This window comes from Mobula hypostoma, chromosome 20 (assembly GCF_963921235.1).
Source record: "Mobula hypostoma chromosome 20, sMobHyp1.1, whole genome shotgun sequence".
Lineage (NCBI taxonomy): Eukaryota > Metazoa > Chordata > Chondrichthyes > Myliobatiformes > Myliobatidae > Mobula > Mobula hypostoma.
Window position 1 is genome coordinate 55,718,834 of NC_086116.1, and position 18,192 is coordinate 55,737,025.

Sequence of the window (18,192 nt, forward strand, 5' to 3'; positions counted from 1 at the left end):
CTGAGAAATGTTGAAAGACTTGTGTAGGAAACCATTATGTCACTGCATCACCGAATAACCAGGCCTAACAGGAGGCTACTACATATATTTCTTGTCTACGACATATATTTCTGATTCTGTATCTATTCAACCTCTCCGAAAGAACTGTTATTTAGTCCCACCTTGTAGCAGAAATCACTACCCTGAAAGCATAGGGAAGAATTGACACGAAGGGCAGGACTTTTTTTGGCCGACGATAACGGTGCCAAATAATGAGCAACACCAGCATAGGAATAATGGGCTGAACACCTTATTCAGTGCTTCGTTTTCTATGACTTGGTTTCTGCTTGATAGGCAGCGTGATAATTGCACAAAGAAAGTGCTGTTAGATTCAGACTGTGAGCAAAGAGCTGGAGGACAGAGCTTCAGAATTAACAAGCTTCAAGCAAGTCTGCAGATTAAGAGAATGCTTTTCCCCACAGACTGATGAATCTGCAGAGCAGACACTCAGCAAAGCAATGCGTCCTTCAGAGAAGAGTTAGATAGATATACTGAAGCTAATGAAGTGTGAAGGTTACAGTGATCCTTACAGAACTATGAATAGATACAGAACCAGGAATATGTGTAAAACTGAGAATAGGGCCAGGAAGACACAAAGAGCCGGAGGTATTACACGTATAGGACACAGGTATAAATCCAAAGTAAACAGAACTAAGGGAAAAACAAAAATGTATTAAACTGGGGTAGAATGGGGAAAGAATTAAGAATACACGTAGAAGTAGGCCAAACTAGAAATATTTGTACTTCTAGGAAAAGAACCATGGATATGTACAGAATTAGAGCTAGGAAAAGGAATGCAGTTAATACCAGGCCAAGGAACAGAAGCATCAATTTGGTGAGTTGTTAAGAATTACAAGGCAGAACTACATCAAGAACAGCAATAAAATTAAGGATGCATTGAAAACCCAGAATTGAAATAGAATGAAGGTTTTATATAATCTTTGTATGGAATTATGAATTGTAGGACGTATACGAAGAAATCAAAAGCAGTGCCATTGATGCACAAAGGACTGCATATAAAAATAACATAAGGAACACTAGGAACCAATCACAACCCATTGAAACATATAGATTCCAAGATATGCATGGATAGATTCAGGAATATGAGATAGAACTAGAGATAGTCATTCAGTTGAAAATAAAACGAGGGGTGCATTTGAAACCAGGAGTGTATAGTAACTAGTTAGGAATAGGGCAGACAGTAGAATCAGGGGTAATACCAGAACTGAAGAGTTCCAAAATTCCAGGAGTTTTCGCTCACAAAACTTCATTAATTTCACTTTTGCAATTTTCAGAACTAAACTCAGATGAGAATCAGGTTTATTCTCACAGACACGACTATCATGTTGTGAAATTTGTTGTTTTGTGGCGGCAATATGATGTGATACATAAAAAATATTACAGCTTACAATAAAAAATATAAAAATAGATAGATATTGTGGAAATGACTGTAAGTTACAATAAGAAATATATCAAATATAAATAAGGCATGCAAAAAATGATTTTGCATTCATGAATTCACGGACCATAAAAAATTGCACTGGTGAAGGGGTAGAATCTGTTCCTAAAACGTCGAATATCTGCCTTCAGGCTCCTGTGAACTCTCCGGAAAGGTAGTAATGGGAAGAGGACATGTCTCAGATGGTGAAGGTCCTTAATGATGTTTTTTCAACTGACCTCTGACCTCTGCATCTTTTGCGTCTTACAAAACATAGAGTTTACTCTACACAGGCTGAAAAGCTCTTACAGTCCAGGCATTCTGCATTAATCAACACATTGCCGTTAAATCTAACAAATCCTTTCATTATATTTCCAAGGCCACACCAGTGATCATTCTTTGGAGACACTTCAATTGCTACAAATCTTTGGGTTGTGCTGAGGTCATGATAAGTGGAAAATTATTGGTGTCTCTGAGACAGGGAAATGATGATTGGGTACAGGAACCGTCATGTACAAAGGCTGTTCAAAGTCTAGTCAAGAAGAAAAGAAAAGCTTATGAAAGGTTCAGAAATATAGGTAATGCTAGAGATCTAGAAAATTATTAGGCTAGCAGGAAGGAGCTTAAGAATGAAATTAGGAGAGCCAGAAGGGGCAATGAGAAGACCTTGGCAAGCAGGATTTAGGAAAACCTCAAGGCATTCTACAAGTATGTGAAGAGCAAGAGGATAAAATGTGAAAGAATAGGACCAATCAAGTGTGACAGTGGAAAGTGTGTATGGAACCGGAGGAGATTGCAGAGGTACTTAATGAGTACTTTGCTTCAGTATTCACCACAGAAAGGATCTTGGTGATTGTAGTGATGACTTGCAGCAGACTGAAAAGCTTGAGCCTGTAGATATTAAGAAAGAGGATGTGCTGGAGCTTTTGGAAAGCATCAAGTTGGATAAGTCACCGGGACCGGATGAGATGTACCCCAGGCTACTGTGGGAGAAGAGGGAGGAGATTGCTGAGCCTCTGGCGATGATCTTTGCATTATCAATGGGGACGGGAGAGGTTCTGGAGGATTGGAGGGTTGCGGATGTTGTTCCATTATTCAAGAAGTGCACAAACACCTATCATCTCTGGGAGAGAAGTCACATGCTTCTTCGTAAGCTATCATGAAGGGGACCAGGATGGCAATGCTTGGTTGTTGGTAGATAGGGTTAATACCCGACTTTCAAGAGCACTTGTGAGTGATGTTCCGGCTGGACATAGTCCTCAAACTGCTGGAGAATGGTGCAGAAAGAACAGGTGCTGTTTTCTCCCGGTAGGGACTAGTTTTTAGTTCCAAGTGCTCTTGCCACATTTTGTCACCCTGCAACCTTATCCTTCAATCTCATTGAATTAGGGAGGACAGCATGTGTATAAATGTCTCTCTCCAGCAGACTTCATCATGATCATCATGACTCCAGTATTTCTACTATTTTTTAATGTTTCTTAATTGTACATATGATGTTTTTGTGTTCTATCACTGAGCAGCAGTGAACCATCTGATTGGCCTATCAGAGTTCTCTTTGGGAACTAGTTGACTTGATCAGCATTTCTGATCTGGCTATTGTTCAAGATTGCACGTAATAAAAAAAAAGGGAGTAGAGATAGCCCAGGAAATTATAGACCAGTGAGCCTTACTTCAGTGGTTAGTAAGTTGATGGAGAAGATCCTGAGAGGCAGGATTTATGAACATTTGGAGAGGCATAATATGATTAGGAATAGTCAGCATGGCTTTGTCAAAGACAGGTCGTGCCTTACAAGCCTGATTGAATTTTTTGAAGATGTGACTAAACTCATTGATGAAGGTAGAGCAGTAGATGTAGTGTATATGGATTTCAGCAAGGCATTTGATAAGGTACCCCATGTAAGGCTTATTGAGAAAGTAAGGAGGCATGGAATCCAAGGGGATCTTGCTTTGTGGATCCAGAATTGGCTTGCCAACAGAAGGCAAAGAGTGGTTGTAGATGGGTCATATTCTGCATGGAGGTAGGTGACCAGTGGTGTGCCCCTGTTCTGGGACCCCTACTCTTTGTGGTTTTTATAAATGATCTGGATAAGGAAGTGGAGGGAGGGGTTAGCAAATTTGCTGATGACACAAAGGTTTGGGGTGTTGTGGATAGTGTGGAGGGCTGTCAGAAGTTACAGCGGGATATTGATAGGATGCACAACTGGGTTGAGAAGTGGCAGATGGAGTTCAACCCAGATAAGTGTCAGGTGGTTCATTTTTGTAGGATGAATATGATTGCAGAATATAGTATTAATGGTAAGACTTTTGCAGTATGGAGGATCAGAAGGAACTTGAGATCTGAGTCCATAGGACGCTCAAAGCAGCTGCACAGGTTGACTGTGTGATTAAGAAGGCATATGGTGCATTGGCCTTCATCAACCATGGGATTGAGTTCAAGAGCCAAGAGGTAATGTTACAGCTATATAGGACCCTGGTCAGAACCCACTTGGAGTACTGTGCTCAGTTCAGGTCACCTCACTGCAGGAAGGATGTGGAAACCATAGAAAGGGTGCAGAGGAGATTTACAAGGATTTTGCCTGGATTGGGGAGCATGCGTTATGAGAATACTGCAGGCTGAGTGAACTCGACCTTTTCTCCTTGGAGCGATGGAGGATGAGAGGTGACCTGATAGAATTGTATAAGATGATGAGAGGCGTTGATCGTGCGGATAGCCAGAGGCTTTTTCCCAGGGCCGAAATGGCTAACATGAGAGGGTCTAGTTTTAAGGTGCTTGGGAGTAGGTACAGAGGAGATGTCAGGGGTAAGTTTTTTATGCAGAGAGTGGTGAGTGTGTGGAATGGGCTGCCGGCGATGGTGGTGGAGGCGGATACGATAGGGTCTTTTAAGAGACTCCTGGATAGATACATGGAGCTTAGAAAAATAGAGGGCTATGGGTAACCCCAGAGAATTTCTAAGGAAAGTACATGTTCAGCACAGCATTGTGAGTGGAAGGGCCTGTATTGTGCTGTAGATTTTCTATGTTTCTATAAGATTCAGGTGGTACCTGATCCTCAGAGTGGGAAGCTAAACTGCAAATACACCTGCTGTTCCCATCCACCTCATTTTAAGAAATTATAAATAAACTCCTGGACTTGGCTCAAGAAAGAAGATCAGAGGTGCATCAAAAACAATTTGAAATATGCTTCCTTTTATTTTCAAATCATTTGATTCAGTTTTTAAAAAAATGATTAGAGGAAACTTGTTGTTTGATCACTGCAAATCATCCAGTCAGGTGCTGGAGAGCTTGATTGCTTTGCAATCAGTGTGTTGGACTTCCAGTGGCAGAGAGACAAACCAGGGTAAGACTTGGACAGTGAACGATAGGGCTCTGAGATCTGTTGTAAAACAAAGGGACCTAGTGCTGAGACACATCCTAGGAAGCTCTGGGACACATCATCAGCGATGCAGCCTCAGGTCATTGGGTGTTTTGGGTTTATCAACACCAGACACTCTCGCCCAGGTGACCAAGCCAGGCTTGATCAGGCCCTGGTTTGCGACCCAGCAGCACTGGTCCATGGGTCACACCTCCTGATGCATAGACTCACTCAGCAGCCTCTGTGACAGCCCTGATGGCTCTTTTCTTTGCAGCGCCCATCACGCCAAGGAGAGAGCAAGTTCTGTACGGCGGGCAGCCAGCAAGTCCTCTTCCCCACCTGTACAGGGAATATTGATTCCTTGAAAGTGCCACCACAGGTAGATAGGGTCAAGAAGAGGACTTTCAGCACATTGGCCTTCATAAATCAGAGCACTGCGTACAAGAGCTATGCTGCAATTGTACAAGATGTTGGTGAGGCTGAATTTAAAGTACTGTGTGAAGTTCTGGCCACCGACCTAAAGGAAAGATATCAATAAGCAAGCAAGAGTGCAGAGAACATGTACAAGGTTTTTTAATTTTTTTATTTATTTTGTTTATTTTTATTTAGAGATATCAAAGAGGATACTAAAAGCTTTTTCAGGTATATAAAGAGTAAAAGACAGGTGAGAGTAGATATAGGACCGATAGAAAATGATGCTGGAGAAATTGTAATGGGAGATAAGGAGATGGCAGAGGAACTGAACGAGTATTTTACATCAGTCTTCACTGAGGAAGACATCAGCAGTATACCGGACACTCAAAGATGGCAGGGAAGAGAAGTGTGCGCAGTCACAATTACAACAGAGAAAGTACTCAAGAAGCTGAATAGTCTAAAGGTAGATAAATCTCCCAGACCAGATGGAATGCACCCTTGTGTTCTGAAGGAAGTAGCTGTGGAGATTGCGGAGGCATTAACGACGATCTTTCAAAAGTCAGTACATTCTGGCATGGTTCCGGAGGACTGGAAGATTGCAAATGTCACTCCGCTATTTAAGAAGGGGGCAAGGAAGCAAAAAGGAAATTATAGACCTGTTAGCTTGACATCGGTGGTTGGGAAGTTGTTGGAGTCGATTGTCAAGGATGAGGTTACAGAGTACCTGGAGGCATATGACAAGATAGGCAGAACTCAGCATGGTTTCCTTAAAGGAAAATCCTGCCTGACAAACCTATTACAATTTTTTTGAGGAAATTACAAGTTGGCTAGACAAGGGAGATGCAGTGGATGTTGTGTATTTGGATTTTCAGAAGGCCTTTGATAAGGTGCCACACATGAGGTTACTTAACAAGATAAGAGCCCATGGATTTACGGGAAAGTTACATACATGGATAGAGCGTTGGCTGATTGGCAAGAAACAGAGATTGGGAATAAAGGGATCCTATTCTGGTTGGCTGCCGGTTACCAGTGGTGTTCCACAGGGGTCCGTGTTGGGGCCGCTTCTTTTTACATTGTACATCAACGATTTGGATTATGAAATAGATGGCTTTGTGGCTAAGTTTGCTGATGATATGAAGATAGGTGGAGGGGCCAGTAGTGCTGAGGAAACAGAGAGTCTGCAGAGAGACTTGGATAGATTGGGAGATTGGGCAAAGAAGCGGCAAATGAAATACGATGTTGGAAAATGTATGGTTATGCACTTTGGCAGAAGAAGTAAACGGGCAGACTATTTTTTAAATGAGGAGAAAATTCAAAGTTCTGAGATGCAACGGGACTTGGGAGTTCTCGTGCAGGATACCCTTAAGGTTAACCTCCAGGTTGAGTCGGTGGTGAAGAAGGCGAATGCAATGTTGGCATTCATTTCTTTCTTTCTTTTTAAATCTTTTTATTGAATAAGTATACAAAAAGGTAAACCATATAAACATTAATACAATGTTAAAATATAATAAAATTCCAGAAGGTATCAATACCAAAAAAAATACTACAAACAATGTAATTTAAACATAAGAAACCAAGATAACATAATAGTATACTAAATTTTATATATATCAATGGAAAAAAAAGAAAAAAAAAACCCCAAAAAAAAATCCACCGTGCAACTAACTAAAAGCAAAGCAAAGCAATGGGCTAACTTGAAACCAAACAGAGTTAAACTTAAAATCATGTCCTCAATCCCGACCTCCATTAAAAACAGTGAAAAAAAAACAAGAAGGGTATATATTACATTAAATGAAAATATCGAATAAAAGGTCCCCAAATCTGTTCAAATTTAAATGAAGAATCATAAAGGTTACTTCTAATTTTCTCCAGATTCAAACATAAAATCGTCTGAGAGAACCAAAAAAAGGTAGTTGGAGCATTAAGCTCTTTCCAATGTTGTAAAATACATCTTTTCGCCATTAAAGTAAGAAATGCGATCATTCTACGGGCTGAAGGGGAAAGATTACTAGAAATTTTGGGTAGTCCAAAGATAGCAGTAATAGGGTGAGGAGAGATATCTATATTTAATACCTTAGAAATAATATTAAAAATATCTCTCCAAAAAGTTTCCAAAGTAGGACAAGACCAGAACATATGAGTTAAAGAGGCTATCTGCCCCGAACATCTATCACAAAAAGGATTAATATGCGAGTAAAAACGCGCTAACTTATCTTTGGACATATGTGCTCTATGAACCACTTTAAATTGAATTAGGGAATGTTTAGCACAAATAGAGGAAGTATTAACTAATTGTAAAATCTGCCCCCAATCATCCACAGAAATGGTAAGCCTCAATTCCTGTTCCCAATCTACCCTAATCTTATCAAATGGAGCTTTCCTAAGTTTCATAATAATATTATAAATCATAGCCGATGCACCTTTCTGACATGGATTGAGGTTAATTATCGAATCTAAAATATATGTAGGAGGAAGCATTGGAAAGGAAGAAAGTATAGTACTTAGGAAATTTCTAACTTGTAAATATCTAAAAAAATGTATTCTTGATAAATTATATTTATTAGATAATTGTTCAAAAGACATAAGGGAACCATCTAAAAATAAATCCAAAAACCGTAAAATACCCTTAGTCTTCCAGGTTTGAAAAGCGCGATCCGTAAAAGAGGGAGGAAAAAATATGTTACCTAAAATAGGAATCGCTAACCCGAATTGATTAAGATCAAAAAATTTTCTGAATTGAAACCAAATGCGCAAAGCATATTTAACTATCGGGTTAAAGACCTGCTTAAGGCGTTTCGAATCAAAAGGGAGAGAGGAACCTAAAATAGAGCCAAGTGTATAACCCTGAACAGATTGTAGTTCCAATGCTACCCATTTAGGAATAGATAGTATATCCTGATCAAGTAACCAAAATTTCATATGTCGAATATTAATAGCCCAATAATAGAATCTAAAGTTAGGTAATGCTAAACCTCCATCTCTCTTAGCTTTCTGTAAATGTATTTTACCCAGTCTCGGATTCTTATTCTGCCAAATAAATGAAGAAATTTTAGAGTCAACTTTATCAAAGAAAGATTTTGGAACAAAAATTGGTAATGCCTGAAACACATATAAAAATTTTGGCAAAAAAAACATCTTAACTGCATTAATACGACCAATCAAAGTTAAATATAAGGGAAACCATTTAGATGAAAGTTGAGTGATATGGTCTATTAATGGTAAAAAGTTAATCTTGAATAAATCTTTATATTTACAAGTAATTTTAATCCCAAGATAAGAAAAATAATTATCAATCAATTTAAGTGGAAATTTATAATATAAGGGAAGATGTTTATTAATCGGAAAGAGTTCACTCTTACTAAGATTTAATTTATAACCTGAAAAAAAAACAAATTGTGCTAATAACTCTAAAACAGCAGGAATGGATTTCTCAGGATTAGAAATATATAACAGTAAATCATCAGCATAGAGTGATAATTTATGGGACTTTAATCCCCGAGTTATCCCAGTAATATTTGAAGATTCTTGAATGGCAATTGCAAGAGGTTCTAATGCAATATCAAATAATAGGGGACTAAGAGGACAGCCTTGTCGAGTACCTCGAAAGAGAGGAAAAAAAGGTGAGTTTAAAGAGTTAGTACGGACCGAGGCTACAGGGGAATGATATAACAGTTTAATCCAGGATATAAATTTCAAGCTAAAATTAAACATTTCAAGCACCTTAAATAAATAGGGCCATTCTACTCTATCAAAAGCTTTCTCAGCATCTAAAGAGATAACACACTCAGGAACATTTTGTGAGGGAGTATAAACAATATTTAACAATGTACGAATATTATAAAAAGAGTAACGACCTTTAATAAAACCCGTTTGGTCTTCCGAAATAATAGAAGGAAGTACTTTTTCTAGTCTATTTGCTAATAACTTAGAAAAAACTTTAGAATCAACATTTAATAGAGATATTGGTCTATAAGATGCACATTGAGCAGGGTCTTTATCCTTCTTTAGTATTAAAGAAATTGACGCTCTATTAAAAGATTCAGGAAGTTTACCAAGTTTCAGCGAAGCCTCAAAGACCCTACAGAGCCAAGGGATCAATAAAGAAGCAAAACATTTATAAAATTCAACGGTAAAGCTCCGGGCCAGGAGCTTTCCCCAGATTCATAGAAAAAATAACATTCTTAATCTCATCCATAGTAATGGAAGTATCTAATATAGAAGACATATCCTGTGAAATCTTAGGGAAGTCTAACTTATCTAAAAAATCATTCATATATTTAGAATCTCGAGGAGACTCTGATTGATATAAAGAAGAATAAAAATCACAAAAGGTTTGATTAATCCCCACATGATCCAGTATCAATCGATCATTTTGGTTATAAATCTGATTGATTTGAGATTTAACATAATTAGATTTCAAATGATTAGCCAGCAGCTTGCCAATTTTGTCACTGTGAACATAAAATTCACTTCTTGTTTTCTTTAATTGGTTTACAATCGAGGACGAGAGTAATAAACTGTGTTCCATTTGAAGTTCAGTTCTTTGTTTGTATAACTCCTCAGAAGGAGCCATAACATATTTCTTACCAATTTCTTTAATCTTGTCCACAATTGCCATCTCCTCCTGCTTCTGTTTCTTCCTCAAAGCAGCAGAATACGAAATAATCTGACCACGAATATAGGCTTTAAAAGTGTCCCAAAGAGTGTTAACTGAAATATCCTCTGTATGATTAATTGTAAAAAAAAAGCTCAATCTGTTCATTCATAAAGTTAACAAAGTCCGAGTCCTGAAGCAACAGCGAATTAAAACGCCATTGTCTATTATTTTGTATATTGGCCATAATTTTAATAGAAAGCTTAAGTGGAGCATGATCCGAAATGGTTATAGAATCATAATCACATTTAATCACTGAAGGAATAAGACGAGAATCAATAAAAAAATAATCAATTCTTGAATAGGAATGATGAACATGTGAAAAGAAGGAAAAATCTTTTTCCTGAGGATGCAGAAAACGCCAAATGTCCGTCGACCCAGAATCAGAAAGGAAAAAGTTAATCAAAGTTGCAGATTTATTAGGTAAGGTCCGTAAAGGAGCCGAACGGTCCAAAGCTGGAGACAAACAGGTATTAAGATCTCCGCCCCAGATCAATGAAAACTCGTTCAAATTCGGAAACTGATTAAACAATGATTTATAAAATTCCGGACAATCCATATTAGGAGCATAAACATTAACCAAAACTACTTTTTTATTAAATAGTAAACCACTAACCAATAAAAATCTACCATTCGGATCAGAAATAATATCCTGTTGTATAAAAGTAACTGAGGAATCTATAAAAATAGAGACGCCTCGAATCTTAGCATTGGAGTTCGAATGAAATTGTTGCTTCTTCCAGAATTTAAAAAAACGTAGTCTGTCCCCCCTCCGTACATGGGTCTCTTGTAAAAATAAAATTTGTGCTTTAAGTCTCCGGAACACTTTAAAAACTTTTTTCCTTTTAATAGGATGATTAAGACCGTTAGTATTCCAGGAGACAAAATTAATAATAGACTCCATAAATCCTAAAGTCAACCCACATCGAGGGGGATTGACGATAGGCTCGACCCACGAACCCGGAGAGGAAACAGAACATACAAAAGATACCGGGAAAAAGGACGCAACCAGTACTTCAATAATGTATATAGCCCAAAAAGAAAAAAACTAAAACGTGAACCCTCTCCCGCCACCTCCGCCCCAAGACCCCAAGGCAAAATCTAAAGCAGACCCGCCGGAAAGAAGCAAGCGCTAAAACTACCCCCATGACTTCCGGTATACGCTCCCTAAAAAAAAAGGTATAAATATGAAAAAGATCAGCTAATTGTAAAACAGTAAAAAAGTAAAAAAAAGGTAACTCAATTAAAATACACACACAACAGAACAAAAGCCAGAAAATATATATTAAAAAAAAACCACAATAAACCCCAAACCCATGAATAAACAAAACAACAACAAGAAAAAATAAGATTATTTATTATACTCTATCTAGAGGAATAGAGTATAAGAGCAAGGATGTGATGTTGAGGCTCTATAAGGTGCTGGTGAGACCTCACTTGGAGTACTGTGGGCAGTTTTGGGCTCCTTATTTAAGAAAGGATGTGCTGACGTTGGAGAGGGTACAGAGCAGATTCACTAGAATGATTCCAGGAATGAGAGGGTTAACATATGAGGAATGTTTGTCCGCTCTTGGACTGTATTCCTTGGAGTTTAGAAGAATGATGGGGGACCTCATAGAAACATTTCGAATGTTGAAAGGCATGGACAGAGTGGATGTGGCAAAGTTGTTTCCCATGATGGGGGAGTCTAGTATGAGAGGGCATGACTTAAGGATTGAAGGGTGCCCATTCAGAAACAGAGATGCAAAGAAATTTTTTTAGCCAGAGGGTGGTGAATCTATGGAATTCGTTGCTATGGGCAGCAGTGGAGGACAAGTCATTGGGTGTATTTAAGGCAGAGATTGATAGGTATCTGAGTAGCCAGGGCTTCAAAGGTTATGGTGAGAAGGCGGGGGAGTGGGACTAGGTGGGAGAATGGATCAGCTCATGATAAAATGGCGGAGCAGACTCGATAGGCTGAATGGCCGACTTCTGCTCCTTTGTCTTATGGTCTTGTCTTATACAGCAGGGTAACAGGTCCTTCCGGCCCAATTACACATGTGACGAATGAACCTACTAACCTCTATGTCTTTGGAGTACGGGAGGAAACCAGAGCACTCGGAGTAAACCCTCACCGTCATGGGGAGAATGTACTGTGCAAACTCCTTACACATCGCTGCAGGTCACTAGCGCTGACACTGACCGCTGTGCAACCATGCTGCCCATAACCTGTTGCCAGGACTTGAGGGCCTGAGGTCTAGGGAACGTGTGAAATCATCAGGCCTTTATTCCCTGGAGTGCAGGGGAATGAGGAGGGATTTGATGGAGGTATACAAAATTATGAGGGGTATAGATAGGCTGATTGCAGGCAGGCTTTTTTCCCTCAAGTTGAGTGAAATGAGATTTAGAGGTCATAGGTTTAGGATAAAAGGTGAAATATTTAAAGGGAATTTGAGGGGAAACTTCTTCACTCAGAGGGTGGTGTAAGTGTGGAATGAGTAGAAGAGGAAGTGGTAGATGCAGGTTCCATTGTAACTTTGAAGAGAGATTTGGATGGGTACATGGATGGGAGGGACTTCTCCAGATGCAGGAAGATGGGAACAGACAGAAGATCATGCCAGTATGGACTAGATGGGCCGAAAGGCCTGATTCTGTGCTGTAGTGCTCTATGACTCTAAAGTATCAAGACTGCTGGTGTGGACTAGTTGGGCCAAGCCCTCCGGTGGGTATATGGCAGCATGAGCAGGATCTCCATTCAGACACATGAAGAGATTTTAACGCAAACAACAGGAATTCTGCAGATGCTGGAAATTCAAGCAACACACATCAAAGTTGCTGGTGAACGCAGCAGGCCAAGCAGCATCTGTAGGAAGAGGTGCAGTCGACGTTTCAGGTTGAGACCCTTCGTCAGGACGTGAAGAGATTTCCTGAATACCTCTGTACTCACTATGAAGTAATAACTCTCTTCCCTATACACTACACACAGAACCACTCTTAGCTGAATCTTTCTCTGCAGAACACATTACTCCACCTCTTTCAGTTCCAACTGTACCCTGTTACTCGAATTTACTACCTCCTCACATCTGCACCATTCTTCACACATCCGAAACACTGTTTCACTCTCACTTACATGTTCTCAAAGCCTCTCTCAGTTCCAGCACTTTCCTCCTCGTGTTGCTGGAAGACGCATGGTGAGCGGGCAGTCAGAGGGTGTGAGCTAATTGCCAACCGTGTGTTATCCAAACTCTAAACACTGAGAACAGGAAAGATCAACGTGTAGATGGCCAGGCTGAAGGACTGCAGTCTTTCAAAACCACCATTCTTATTTTCATGTCATCCTTGCACCTGTCTCCTGCTCTCATACCCTATCTACTTCTATAAGCGATCTATTCAACTACTCTGGGAGCAGACAGGCCAAATTCCCACCCATTCCCTGATATATGGTATGATAGGAAACCTATACTCAATGCTCTGATTTATAAAGGCCAGCATATCAAAAGCTTTCTTCACCACCCTATCCACATGAGATTCCACCTTCAGGGAACTATGCACCATTATTCCTAGATCCCTCTGTTCTACTGCATTCTTCAATGCCCTACCATTTACCAAGTATTCCTATTTTGATTAGTCCTACCAAAATGTAGCACCTCGCATTTATCAGCATTAAACTCTATCTACCATCTTTCAACCCACTCTTCTAACTGGCCTAAATCTCTCTGCAAGCTTTGAAAAACAACTTCATTATCCACAACGCCACCTATCTTAGTATCATCTGCATACTTACTAATCCAATTTACCACCCCATCATCCAGATCATTAATATATATGACAAATAACATTGGACCCAGTACAGATCCCTGAGGCACACCACTAGTCACCGGCCTCCAATCTGACAAACAGTTATACACCACTACTCTCTGGCGTCTCCCATCCAGCCACTGCTGAATCCATTTTACTACTTTGATATTAATGCCTAACGATTGAACCTTCCTAACTAACCTCCCATGTGGAACCTTGTCAAAGGCCTTACTGAAGTCCATATAGACAACATCCACCGCTTTACCCTCTTTAACATTTCTAGTAACCTCTTCAAAAAATTCAATAAGATTTGTCAAACATGACCTTCCACGCACAAATCCACGTTGACTGTTCCTAATCAGACCCTGTCTATTCAGATAATTACAAATACAACCTCTAAGAATACTTTCCATCAATTTACCCACCACTGGTGTCAAACTCACAGGCCGATAATTGCTAGGTTTACTCTTAGAACCCTTTTTAAAGAATGGAACAACATGAGCAATACACCAATCCTCTGACACCATCCCCGTTTCTAATGACATTTGAAGTATTCCTGTCAGAGCCCCTGCTATTTCCACACTAACTTCCCTCAAGGTCCTAAGGAATATCCTGTCAGGATCTGGGGAGTTATCCACTTTTATATTCCTTAAAAGTGCCAGTACTTCCTCTTCTTTAATCATCATAGTTTCCATAAATTCCCTAGCTATTTCCTTACCTTACACAATTCAATATCCTTCTCCTTAGTGACTACCAAAGAAAAGAAATTGTTCAGAATCTCCCCCATTTCTTTTGGATCCACACATAGCTGTCCACTCTGATTCTCTAAGGGACCAATTTTATCCCTCACTATCCTTTTGCTATTAATATAACTGTAGAAACCCTTTGGATCTATTTTCACCTTACTTGCCAAAGCAACCTCATATCTTCTTTTAGCTGTTCTAATTTCTTTCTTAAGATTCTTTTTACATTCTTTATATTCCTTGAGCACCTCATTTACTCCATGCTGCCTATATTTATTGTAGATATCTCTCATTTTCCAAACCAAGTTTCCAATATCCATTGAGAACCATGGCTCTCTCAAACTTTTAATCTTTCCTTTCAACCTAACAGGAACATAAAGCTTCTGTACCCTCAAAATTTCACCTTTAAATGACCTCCATTTCTGTATTACGTCCTTCCCATAAAACAAATTGTCCCAATCCACTCCATCTAAATCCTTTCGCATCTCCTTAAAGTTAGCCTTTCTCCAATCAAAAATCTCAACCCTGGGTCCAGACCTATCCTTCTCCATAATTATATTGAAACTAATGGCATTGTGATCACTGGACCTGAAGTGCTCCCCAACACAAACCTCTGTCACCTGACCTATCTCATTCCTAACAGGAGATCCAACACTGCCCCTTCTCTAGTTGGTACCTCTATGTATTGCTGCAAAAAACTATCCTGCACATATTTTACAAACTCCAAGCCATCTAGCCCTTTTACAGTATGAGCTTCCCAGTCTATGTGTGGAAAATTAAAATCTCCCACAATCACAGCCTTGTGCTTACTACAAATATCTGATATATCCTTACAAATTTGCTCCTCCAATTCTCGCTCCCCATTTGGTGGTCTATAATACACCCCTATAAGTTCTGAATGGGCGCCCTTCAATACTCAAGTCATGCCCTCTCGTACAAGTCTCCCCCACCATGGGAAACAATTTTGCCACATCCACTCTGTCCATGCCTTTCAACATTTGAAATGTTTCTATGAGGTCCCCCCTCATTCTTCTAAACTCCAAGGAATACAGTCCAAGAGCGGTCAAATGTTCCTCATATGTTAACCCCCTCATTCCTGGAATCAATCTAGTGAATCTTCTCTGTACCCTCTCCAACGTCAGCACATCCTTTCTTAAATAAGGAGCCCCTCCACCTATCTTTGTATCATCAGCAAACTTAGCCACAAAGCCATCTATTCCATAATCCAAATCGTTGATGTACAACATAAAAAGAAGCGGCCCCAACATGGATCCCTGTGGAATACCACTGGTAACCGGCAGCCAACCAGAATAGGATCCCTTTATTCCCACTTTCTGTTGCCTGCCAATCAGCCAACGCTCTATCCACGTATGTAACTTTCCCGTAATTCCATGGGCTCTTATCTTGTTAAGCAGCCTCGTGTGTGGCACCTTGTCAAAGGCCTTCTGAAAATCCAAATATACAACATCCACTACATCTCCCTTGTCCGGCCTACTTATAATTTCCTCAAAAAAATTGCAATAGGTATGTCAGCCAGGATTTTCCTTTAAGGAAATAATGCTGAATTCTGCCTATCTTGTCATATGCCTCCAGGTACTCTGTAACCACATCCTTGACAATCGACTCCAACAACTTCCCAACCACCCATGTCAAGCTAACAGGTCTATAATTTCCTTTTTGCTTCTTTACCCCCTTCTTAAATAGCTGAATGACATTTGCAATCTTCCAGTCCTCCGGAACCATGCCAGAATCTATTGACTTTTGAAAGATCATTGCTAATGCCTCTGCAATCTCCACAGCTACATCCTTCGGAACATGAGGCTGTATTCTGGTCCGGGAGATTTATCTACCCTTAGACTATTCAGCTTCCTGAGTACTTCCTCTGTCGTAATTGTGACTGCGCACACTTCTCTTCCCTGCCATAGTGTCCGGTATACTGATGTCTTCCTCGGTGAAGACTGATGCAAAATACTCATTCAGTTCCTCCGCCATCTCCTTATCTCCCATTACAATTTCTCTAGCATCATTTTCTATCGGTCCTATATCTACTCTCACCTGTCTTTTACTCTTTATATACTTGAAAAAGCTTTTAGTATCCTCTTTGATATTATCTGCTAGCTTCCTTTCATAGTTCATCTTTTCCCTCTTAACGACCTTCTTAGTTTCCTTTTGTAAGCTTTTAAAAACTTCCCAATCCTCTGTCTTCCCACTAATTTTTGCTTCCTTGTATGCCCTCTCCTTTGCTTTGACTTTGGCTTTGACTTCTCTTGTCAGCCACGGTTGCATCCTTTTTCCATCCGAAAATTTCTTCTTTTTTGTCTTGCACCTTCCTCACTTCTCATATAAACTCCAGCCACTGCTGCTCTGCCATCCTTCCCACCAGTGTCCCTTTCCAGTCAACTCTGGCCAGATCCTCTCTCATGCCACTGTAATTTCCTTTACTCCACTGAAATACCGACACATCAGATTTCGGCTTCTCTTTTTCAAATTTCACAGTGTTATGTTATGATCACTGCCTCCTCAGGGTTCCTTCACCTCAACCTCTCTAATCACCTCAGGTTCATTACACAATACCCAATCCAGCACAACCGATCCCCTAGTGGGCTCAAGAACAAGCTGTTCTAAAAAGCCATCTTGCAGACATTCTACAAATTCTCTCTCTTGAGATCCAGTGCCGACCTGATTTTCCCAATCCACTCACTTGTTAAAATCCCCCACAATTATCATAATACTGCCCTTCTGACAAGCCTTTTCTATTTCCTGTTGTAATTTGTAGTCCACATCACTGCAGCTGTTAGGAGGCCTGTATATAACTGCCATCAGGGTCCTTTTACCTCTGCGATTTCTTAGCTCAACCCATAAAGATTCTGCACCTTCCGATCCTATGTCACCTCTTTCTAATGATTTAATGTCATTTCTTACCAATAAAGCCACGCCAACCGCTCTGTCTACCTTCCTATCCTTCCAATACACCATGTATCCTTGGACGTTCAACTCCCAGAGACATGCATCCTTTAGCCAGGTCTCAGTGATGGTCGCAATATCATACCTGCCAATCTGTAGCTGCACGGCAAGATCATCCACCTTATTCCTTATGCTGTGTGCATTTAAGTATAACACCTTAAGACCAGTATTTGGTACTTTTCATTTGATTTCACTGTAACTTTATTGCACTGCAACTCATCCCAATGGCTACAAATTTGCCCCATCACCTGCCTGACATCTTTACTGCTCACTATCTTAGATTTATTTCTGTTTTCCCCCTCCTCCACTCTATCATTCCAGTTCCCATCCCCCTGCTAAATTAGTTTAAACCCTCCCTAACAGCTCTATTAAACCTTCCCGCCAGGATATTAGTCCCCTTCGGGTTCAGGTGTAACCCGTCCTTTTTGAACAAGTCATACTTCCCCCAGAAGAGATCCCAATGATCCAAGAATCTGAAGTCCTGCCCCCTGCACCAGTCTCTCAGCCACGTATTCATCTGCCAGATCCTGCTATTCTTGCCCTCACTAGCACGTGGCACAGGTAACAATCCCGAGATTACTACCCTGGAGGTCCTGCTTCTCAACTTCCTTCCTAACTCCCAGAAATCTCCCTTCAGGGCCTCCTCCCTTTTCCTGTCTATGTCATTGGTACCAACATGTACCAAGACAGCTGGCTGTTCGCCTCTTCCCTTCAGAATATTCTGGACCCGATCCGAGACATCCCGTACCCTAGCACCTGGGAGGCAACACACCATGTGGGTATCTCTGTCAGGCTCATAGAATCTCTTGT